At 40.9% G+C, this 10,772-nt stretch overlaps 1 pseudogene across 1 annotated transcript; it reads right to left on the minus strand.

Annotated features, from left to right (window-relative positions):
• Positions 1–2,759: 2,759 nt before the first annotated feature.
• Positions 2,760–4,156, minus strand: LOC311615618 (G/T mismatch-specific thymine DNA glycosylase-like; annotated as a pseudogene). Its single transcript has one exon. The product of its transcript is annotated as a G/T mismatch-specific thymine DNA glycosylase-like (transcript).
• Positions 4,157–10,772: the final 6,616 nt, after the last annotated feature.

Raw genomic sequence — 10,772 nt, forward strand, 5'->3', positions numbered from 1 at the left:
GGTTTATGCACAGTGAATAATCAATAAATATTCTGACTGTTGCATTTTTTTAAATTACAGTTTAAAAATGACTCCCAAAAGAAAATCAGTTTCTTCCTAAATGATAAAAGCCTTTATAAAATGCTGAAACGATGGTTAATTCAAATACAAAAACTCGTATACAAAATATCCTAAATATTCCTTCCAAGCTACCCAGGTTCATACAGTTGATTCTACCACACAACTGTACAATGGTTACATCACCAGAGGAAAGCACTAATAAAATACTTCAGTTAGAAAACTGAAGGCTACTTCTTTCTTTTTTTTTTTTTAATCTTTATTGTTCATATTATTACAAATGTTCCTCATTTTTCCCCCTTCATTGCTCCCTTCCACCAGATTCCTACCCCACCCTCTGCCCTTTCCCCACCCCCCATTGTCCTCATCCATAGATGCACAGTTTATGTTCAGGTTCTTCCCGCACCGCCCCCCCCCAGTCCCCTTTTCCCCAAGAATCATCAGTTCACTCCCCTTCCATACCTCTGATTCTATTATATTCACCAGTTAATATTGTTCATCAGATTTTTTAATTTCCTTGGTTTTTAGATTCTCTGGTTGATAGTTAAGTATTTATTGTTCATAATTTTTATCTTTATTTTCTTCCTCTTTATAAAGAACCCCCTTCAGCAATTCATATAATTCTTGTTTGGGGTGATGAACTCCTTTAGCTTTTTTTAATGTGTGAAGCTCTTTATCTGGCCTTTGATTCTGAGTGATAGCTTTTCTGGGTAGATTATTTTTGGCTGTAGGTTCTTGCTATTCATCACCTTGAATATTTCTTGCCATTCCCATCTGGCCTGCATGGTTTCTGTTGAGAAATCAGCTGACAATCGTATGGGTGTTCCTTTATAGGTAACTACCTGCTTTTCTCTTGCTGCTTTTAATATTCTCTCTTTGTCTTTTGCTCTCGGAATTTTAATTATGATGTGTCTTGGTGTGGTCCTCTTTGGATTCCTTTGTTTGGGGTTCTGTGCGCTTCCTGGACTTGTAAGTCTATTTCTTTCACCAGGTGGGGGAAGTTTTCTGTCACTATTTCTTCCAGTATGTTTTCGGTATCTTGCTCTCTCTCTTCTTCTGGGACCCCCATAATTCTGATGTTGGTTTGCTTGAAGTTGTCCCAAAGGTTTCTTACATTATCTTCAATTTTCTGGATTCTCTTGTCTTCTTGCTTCTGTGGAGGAGTGTCCTCTGGCTCTTTGTGTTCTAAATCTTTGACTTGATTCTTGCGATCTTCCATTCTGTTTTTAGGACTCTGTATAATATTTTTTATTTCAGACAATGTATTCTTTATTTCTAGTTGATCCCTTTTTATTTGTAGTTGATCCCTTATCATATCCTCATAGGTCTCGTTTATTTTATCCACCTTTTCTAGGAAATTCTTGAAAAACCTTATAAGCGTGGTTTTGAACTCTATATCCAGTCTCTTTCTGTCCTCCATTTTTTTCGTTTGTGTTATGCTTCTTTGTCTCGGCATTTTTCCTGCTTCCCTGAGTTGGTAGGGTGGCTTTGTGTGCTAAGGTGTCCTGTATGGTTCAGTGGGTCAGTCTCCCAGTTACCTGAGGTGGACACTCTTGGTGCCCCCTTTTGTGGACTGTGTGTACAGCCTTGTTGTAGTTAACTCTTGATTGTTTTTGGTATCACTGGGAGGAAGTGACCTCTGGGCCAATTGGCTGTGAGGCTCAGCTGTGTCTATGCCAGGAGACAGCCTTATTCAACTAGACTTGGAAAATTGCAAAAGCCACTGTGCTCAGCTTGGATGGGGCAGAGTTTCAGGGTGGAGCCTACAGCCTTGGCTTACCGTTAGTCCTGCCCTATGAGGTACCTGAGTCTCAGTGTTCCTCAGTGTCCTTCAGTACTCGATGCTTTGGTATTTGCTGCAAGCACCTCTGAAAGAAAGGTGCCTTCGAGTTTGGCCCATGACCAAACAGTCTAGGCTCTCACCCAATGAGCCCGGAACTGGGGTTCAGTGCAGTTGGAAGTGGGGTTCATAGAAGTCTGGAGCTTTTGTCTCCTTCCCGCTATGGCAATCCAGCAGCACAGTCTCTGTGTGCAATGTGCGTGCCTCCGGGACTGTCTTTCGCCGCTCCCCTAAGTTTCTGCCTTACACCCAGACTCTCTCTGTATGAGCCTGGGTCCCCAGGGTCTGGCCTTGAACTGGGGTTCAGTACAGTCGGAACTGGGGCTCAACACAGTCCAGAGCTTTTGTCTCCTTCCTGCTAGGGCAATCTAGCAGCAGAGTCAACAGTCCGTCCTCTGCGTGCAATGTGTGCACCTCCAGGACTGTCTTTCGCCGCTCCACTAAGTTTCCGCCTTACAGCCCAGATTCCCTCCGTATGAGCCTGGGTCCCCAGGGTCTGGCCAAGAACTGGGGGGTCAGTGCAGTCAGAACTGGGGCTCAGCACAGTCCGGAGCTTTTATCTCCTTCCCGCTAGGGAACGCCAGCCAGGCACTCAGCCGCCCCCTCCTCTCCGGCTCTGTCCTCTCCCCACTCACACTGTGTCTCCGTACCTTAGGCTTTTACAGCTCCTCTGATTTTCCTTCTGGTTTTCTCTTTCCTTCTAGTTGTAGAATTTCCAGTTAGTCAACTTTCCTGTAGTTCTGGATAATGTCCATTTTGTATTTTAGTTGTATTTTTTTTTTAAATTGTTGTGTGAGGCTGCAGTTAGGCGTTTACCTATGCCACCGTCTTGGTTCTCCTGAAGGCAACTTCTTAATAATAAAATACTTCAGTTAGAAAACTGAAGGCTACTTCTTAACAACTGCAATAAAACTGCAGCATTTGAGCAGGGCTGAGAAGCACCATGCCTAAGCAAGGTTTCCTTCTTCCTGTTCTTGTATCCCACAATGATTGTTGAAGGAAGGAATCTGGTCTATAAATGAATGGCTCATCCACTGCCCTTTGGGAACATCACTGAAAGTCGATTCTCCACAGTCAGCTGTTAACCCATTTGAAGAGAAGCTGCAAGATTCACTATTGCATGGATTTGCACTGTAAGCACCACCATATGCTGCTTCATAACCCAGGTCATATTTTTCTTCCGTAACAGCCATCTTCTTTACATCCTCTTGGACAAGCTGCAGATTAAATGTATACTGAACTTCCTGAACATCTGTGGTTCGTTCAATGCCTTTCAATTTATCTTGTAAGTCTTTCAGCTTAATGTAGCAATGAACTTTGTCCTGGGCTCAGGGAAACTGAGCACATCTTTCACTGGATGATGGCATCACATAGCAGAGAGTTTCTGTGTCTGGGATCTTGTGGGGTTGAAGTCCAAATTCTAAGTTCTTAACCTTTACTCCAAAAACTTCTTTACTAAAAATTTCATAAATACATTTTCCATTAAACACTGCTATTCGTGGCTGATATTTCTGTAATTTCTGCTCTAGAATACATCCTCCTTCTTGAAATTCTTTACTGGAAAAGTCCTTGCTGCCTGGTGTTGTCCTTTCCACCATATTGGTAAGTCCAATACCATACTTTCCTGGTAAAGTGTGATCGTCCATATGGTTCAGTTGGACCTTGCTTAGTCCTGATGTAAATAGACACTTCCAAAAATGGTTTCAAGGTCCAGGTTAATGATGCCCTTTGTAAGCAGCCATCAGTCCCGGGTTTATACCAGTAATCACAATGTCCAGATTGAAGGTCAAAATGTCTGGGAGCGTCTTAGTCAAAAGTTCTGCTTCTAAAACACCATTAAAATGGTCAACTTTTTTTTTTCTTTCACTTTAACCATGTCTGTAATTTTTTCATGCTTTTCTTTTGATTTTGTGAACTTGGCAGACTTTTTCGTCTTGACAGGTTTCTTGGCCTCGGCAGGTCTCTTGGGATCCACTGGGCTTTTTTTGTTTGTTTGTTTGTTTGTTTTGTTTTGTTTTTGGTTGTTTGTTTTTGTTTTTTGGTTGTCTTGTTCTGGGTTTTCCTTTCCTTCCTTTGGGAGCCTCTTGTCCAGGTGCCTGAGCAGGAGCTGACTCTGGAACTTCCTCTGGCATCTGCTGTGTGTCCATAACTTCCATGTTAGGAGCCTCTGCCATCATTTGTTTAAATGGAAATGTGTAAAAAGCTTGAGCTTGCTGAAGAGAATAGCTGCCCGCGTTCTCCGCTTCCATTCCTGGCTGCTGCCCCCATGGACGTCTGCTCCTGCCACGCAATTGAGCCACTGGTCGCTACAGTATCGTGGTATAGGTGCAGGGGTACAAGAACCAGAGACTTGGACTGGAGTGCCGGCAGAACTGGGACTACAGATAATGCTCACGCTCTGACCCCAAGCTCCTAGCTCCCCTCTGGGACTAATTTCCAAAGAGGTGAAAGTGCCTGGCACTCATGTTTTTTAGTCAAGCAAATTGGACAGCTTCTGTTTTTAAAACGGAATTTTTACAGATTAACACTTTTTCTTTGCCTCTCAATATATTAGACTACTTTCAGTCAAAACCAGGACAAAATACAAATTCAAATTATAGAAAAGCTGTTCTTCATGGTTGCCTTTGCAGAATTACAATGTAGCTTTTGTTTACTCTTTTATTTTAATTAACTTTAACCCTCTGTTTAATCCTGAGTGGTATAAAATGAAAAATAATATACATTTTTAAAGGTGTAATTTTTAAAAATGCAACCATTTCCAGTGATCATGTTTAGCAATGAATTATGTTTATACTAGAGGCCTGGTGTGCATGAATTCCTGCATGGGTGAGATCCCTTGGCCTGGCCAATGATCAATGCCAATTGGGGCGGGTGGGGGAGGCAAGCATCTAACCCAGTAATCCCATTTCTAATCCTGATTGGGCTGATGGGGCCCAACTGGCCAAAGAGAGGGACCATTGGAGGCTGGCTGTGAGAGCACACTATGCTTTCTAAACTTATGCTCTAAAATTGTTCAAAATTTAAGACATAAATGCCTTAAGCCCAGTGAGAATCTAACTGATTGCCATGTTACAGCACATTCAATGATTTCCATGTTTGTCTCAATTAAGTTCAAGATGATGTTTCTTGTCATTAGTATTAATTCTTTTGTTTTTATAAATTCCCATTTATTTTTCTAAGGAAAAATGTAATATAATATTCTACAATGTCCCAAATAGACACTGTTGAACATACAGGCCAACCTCTTCAAGACCATTGTCCAGGCTTAGCATAGTAGGCATTTAACAAAAATGTCTTATAAATTGAAAAGAGACTCATCATCAGTTGCTTTAAACACAACATATACAATATCTAAATGAAGACATTTAAGGAAGGGAAGTAAAAAATAAAAGTAATTTGCCAATATCTCAGAAGAATAACTATGCCTTTTTCAGAGGTAGATTTTTGGGCAACTTGGAATCAAGTCAAGTGGGCAATCATTAATGGCATCAAATTCTTACCACTTGTTCTAGGCTTGGGTGAGGAGGGTAAAGAAACATAGTAGAATGTAAATTATTTTGTCTTCCAGTAATTAAGCTATATAATGAAAGACAAATCTTGTTATATGAAACAATTAGAGACTGATAGAATTAGGTTGCATTACCAGAGAATAAAGAAATCAGTGAGGATGTGGAGAAAAAGGAACCCTTTTGCAGTGCTGGTGGGAATGCAGACTGGTGCAGCCACTGTAGAAAATAGTATGGCAATTCCTCGAAAAATTAAAAATGGAAATTCCATTTAACCCAGTAATCCCATTTCTAGGAATATATCCCAAGAAAACAGAAACACCAATCAGGAAGGATATATGCACCCCATAGTTCATAGCAGCACAATTTACCATAGCTAACAGTTGGAAACAGCCTAAGTGCCCATCAGCAGATGAGTGGATTAGAAAACAGTGGTACATCTACACAATGGAATACTATGCTGCTGCAAAAAAGAAGGAATTATCATTTGCAACAGCATGGAAGGAACTGGAGAGCATTATGCTAAATGAAATAAGCCATTCAGAGAAATATAAATATCACATGATCTCACTCATTTGTGGAATATAATGAACAACATAAACTGATGAACAAAAATAGAATCAGAGTCATAGAAGCATCAAGTAGACTGTCCAACCTATGAGGGAAGGTGGGAGGGTGAAGGGGTGAGAGATCAACCAAAGGACTTGTATGCATGATATGAGCATAACCAATGAACACAGACTGGTTGGGGGGCGGTGGATGAGGGCATGAGTAGGGGGATGGCGGCTTCCGGGGAGAGGTCAATGGGGGAAAAATGAGATTTATGTAATACTTTAAATGGCAAAGAATTTAATTTTTTTTAAAAAAATTAGTTTACATACAGCACAATTAATTTTATATCTCTCTAAATCACGGCAGTTTATACTGTGGTCATAAATGTCCATGTTCCTACAGTATGCCTAGGATATGAAGCTATGGGTCCAAACCTATCACAACAAAGAAAATTAAAATGGGATTATCATTCAACAACTAAAAAGAGGAATAAACCTGGCCTTCCAATTTTCAACAAAATTCATTTCACAGTTTTATTATGGCAGTATAAAACCAATCCAATGAGGCATCTTTGTTTTGATTCTACTTGGATTTTGTCCCAAAATCACTATTGGAAAGCCCAGCCTACCCAAAGGTAAGTGTCTAATGCAGAGCAGTAATCAGGTTTAAGATGTCTTCATGGATTTTAGTGCACTTGGATGGCTTTGAAGCTGACTGAGCCTCTATCCTCTTTCTTTCTGAAAGTAACTTGGAAGGCTGCCTTTCTTTGCCTAAATCATTATTGTGCAATGTTACTTACCCAGACTATCAGCAGATGATTTTGATTTTTGGATTTGACAATCTTGGAAGTCTGTATATGACTACAAGATTGAATGGGGACAGGGCTTCATAGAAAAAAAAAAAAAAATATATATATATATATATATATATATATATATATATATATATATATATATATATATAGAGAGAGAGAGAGAGAGAGAGAGAGAGAGAGAGAGAGAGAGAGAGAGAGAAATCGGAACTTTTCCCTGGCCTAGAGGCAAATCAAACCACAGGGACTAGTCTGAATCAGGGACTAATTTGGAAGCTGCAATATATTTCTGAAGCTAGAGTTGCTCTAATACAGTAGCCACTAACTAGCCACATGTGGTTATCCAGCACTTGAAATGTGGCCAGTTTGAATTGAGCTGTGCTGAAAGAGTAAATAAAATATATATTCGATTTCATAGAGTTAGTATGAAAAATTAATAATTTTATACTGATTTTATTTTTAAATGATAATATTTTGTATATAGTTGGTAAAATAAAATGTATTATTAAAATTAATTTCAGCTGTTTCTTTTAACTTTTTTAAATGTGGCTACTGGAAAAATTAAAATTGCTTATGTGGCTTGCATTATTTTTCTATTAGCAGTGGCTGATCTAGACTCTTGCAACGCAGAGTCATATGAAGTGACGCTCAGGTCTCGAGTTCCCTCTCCATAGCCAAATATTTCAGCCTTCATTTTCTTTTTCATTTTATTTATGGTAACAGAGACCTTCATGATTAGCTGTTGTCATCAGATTTGCTGTTCACAAGCAGCCTTAGGATCTGCTCTTGTTCCAGAGCACTGAGGCATGGGAAACGGAGATATATTCATTTGCTGGTTGCTAGTGGAAAACTCTATGTTGCCAAATGCTGCTCTCAGGAGGTGAAAAAAAAACCCCACACACAACACCTTTCAATTCAGATGTCCCAATAAATCTTGTTCCACCCACCCTGCACTGCAACAAAAATATTACAATAATAAAGCATTTGTGTCAACCAAAAAGTATCCCAAAGACTTTTGTGCCTGTAAGGAGACCTGCTGCCAATAAGGCACTAAATCTGAGAGAAACATTTCTGCAATTACTGATCAAATACAATACAGCTAAATTTCACCTCCAGCATATCATTTTGATAATGGGTATGGAAATTATCCATTCAATAGCTATTCAAAAATAACTCAGGAAGATTGGTTACTAGATACTTCACAGACCTTCAGCATAATCCTTTCAATCAGGCTGAGAATTCAATAGGCAACATTTGCCTTGGACAAAATAACCTTTTGGGGGGGTTGCAGGGCTGTGCACTGGCTCCTTCTATCTGCCTTCCAGGAAGTGAAATTGTCAGCAGGCAAAAACGCAGGGACTGTCTCTGTGGGCTGAGCTGCTGCCCAGTACCTTCCAATGCTCAGTGCAGACAGCTGTGTCTGCAAGTTAAGTGAGGCGCCTTAGTACTTATCAATCAGGAATCAGCAGGGCTTCTAGAGTTGTCCTCATTAAATTTAAAGTATATTCTCTCTCCAGCAGCAAATGTCCCCATTGCCATCCATTTCTGCACAGCCAATTTTAGGCAATCAAAGAGTATTTGCTTCATCACTGTCTCAAACATATTTCCAGCTTGACACAGCTCTTCCCAGCTTCCCTGATCTTTGACAACCAGTAGTTCTCTCTTATACCTCTTGTTGCCACCAACTCCTCCCTGCCTCTAAGCCTTTTCTGATCCTCTTATCTTCTTATTGCCATTCTCAGGTTATAATGTTTCTGTTCATAAAATATTCCATTCCTACCTATTTCAGCAGAAATGCCCCTTCATTCTTACTAGAATTAATGCCCGGGTCCTTCATCTCTCAATTCTAAGCAAATTCTGGATGCCTAATATTTGATGTCCATTGTTTACTTACTAAGAAGGTCATGTGGTAAGGTTGAAAAGAACACAGTTACTAACTGGGATTATGAAATATTGCTCTACATCTGATTAGTTATGTGACACCTAGGCAATTTACTTAACCAATCTATGCCTTAGTTTCCTTAACTATACAGTGGGGATAATTAAAACTTCTTCATCATGGGGTAGTAAATTGTGCTGCCATGAACATAGGGATTCATATAATCTTTCTATTTATTGTTTTGGGTTTCTTAGGCTATATTCCTGGAAGTGGGAGGAATACTGTTTTCTATAGTGACTGCACAAGTCTGCATTCCTACCAGCAGTGTACTATGGTTCCTTTTTTATACATCCTTGCCATCACTTGTCATTTGTTTATTTGTTGATAGTAGTTATTCTGACAGATGTGAGGTGTCACTGTAATTTGCATCTCACTGATGATTAGTGACTTTGAACATCCTATATAATAAAGGGGTAATATGCAAACTGACCATCACTCCAACACTCAAGATGGCTGCCCCCATGTGGTCAAAGATGGCTGCCCCCATGTGGACACAAGATGCCACCACAGATGGCCGACAGGGGAGGGCAGTTGTGGGCAATCAGGCCTACAGAGGAGGGCAGTTAGGGGTGACTGAGCCAGCAGGGGAGGGCAGTTAGGGGGAACCAGGCCTGCAGAAGACAGCAGTTGGGAGGGATGAGGCCTGCAGGGAAGGGCAGTTGGGGGCTTACCAGGCCTGCAGGGGAGGGCAGTTGGGAGGGATAATGCCTATAGGGGAGGGAAGTTGGAGGCTACCAGGGCTGCAGGGGAGAGCAGTTGAGGGCAACCAGGCTGGCAGGGAAGGGCAGTTGAGGGGGACCAGGCCTGCAGGGGAGGGCAGTTGGGGGGACAGGCTGTCAGGAAAGGACAATTAGGGATGACCAGGCTGGCAGGGAAGTGGTTAGGGGGTGATCAGGCTGGCAGGCAGAAGCAATTAGGGGCAATCAGGCAGGCAGGCAGGCGAATGGTTGGGAGCCAGCAGTCCTAGATTGTGAGATGGGTCCCAGATTGGAGAGGGTGCAGGCTGAGCTGAGGGACACATCCTCCTTCCCCATGCACGAATTTTTTGCACCAGGCTTCTAGTTTTTTCATATGTTTCTTGGCCATCTGTTTGTACTCTTTGAAGAAATGTCTACTTAGGTCCTTTGCCCATTTTTAAAATTGGATCGTCTTCCCATCGTTAAGTTATATGAGTTCCTTATGTGTTTTGGAAATTAACCACTTATCAAATGTATCATTGATGAATATGTTCTCCCATACAATGCCCTCCCTTTTCATTTTGTTGATGGTTTCTTTTGCTGTGCAGAAGGTTGTGTGTGTGTGTGTGTGTGTGTGTTAATTTTGATTTATTTTCTCCTTTGTTTTCCATACCTTAGGACAGTGGTTGGCAAAGCATGGCTCGCAAGCCACATGAGGCTCTTCGGCCCCTTGAGTGTGGCTTGGTGTTAGAACCACTTCTTCAAAATAGACTTGCCCAGGCTGAAAACCGACTTCTGCACATGGGCCACAAAGTTTCAATTGCACTGTATGTGCACGCTCACATGTGGTATTTTGTGGAAGAGCCATACTCAAGGGGCCAAAGAGACACATCTGGCTAGCGAGCCACGGTTTGCCAACTACTGCCCTAGGAGATGTATCATCAGTAAACAAATTACTATGAGAGATGTCTAAGATTTTGCTGCATATGGTTTCTTCTAGGATTTTTATGGTTTGAGTTTATTCTTGTGTATGGTGTAAGTTGCTGGTATAGTTACATTTTTTTTTTTATGTATCTGTCCAATTTTCCCAACACCACTTATTGAAGTGACTATCTTGACTCCACTGTATGTTCTTGCTTCCTTTGCCAAATATTAATTGAGTGCAATGGCGTGGGTCAATTTCTGGATTCTCTGTTCTGTTCCATTGATCTATATACCTGTTCTTGTGCCAGTATCAGGCTGTTTTGACTACAGTGGCTTTGTAGTATAACTTAATATCTGGTATTCTGATTTCAATATTGCTGAGGCTATTCAGGTATTTTTTGGTTCCTTATAAATTTTTGAATGATAGCTTTGCTGGATAGGGTAATCTTGGATTCACTCCTTTGCT

This window comes from Pipistrellus hanaki (genome assembly GCF_964339955.1).
Source record: "Pipistrellus hanaki genome assembly, chromosome: X".
In the NCBI taxonomy this organism is placed as follows: domain Eukaryota; kingdom Metazoa; phylum Chordata; class Mammalia; order Chiroptera; family Vespertilionidae; genus Pipistrellus; species Pipistrellus hanaki.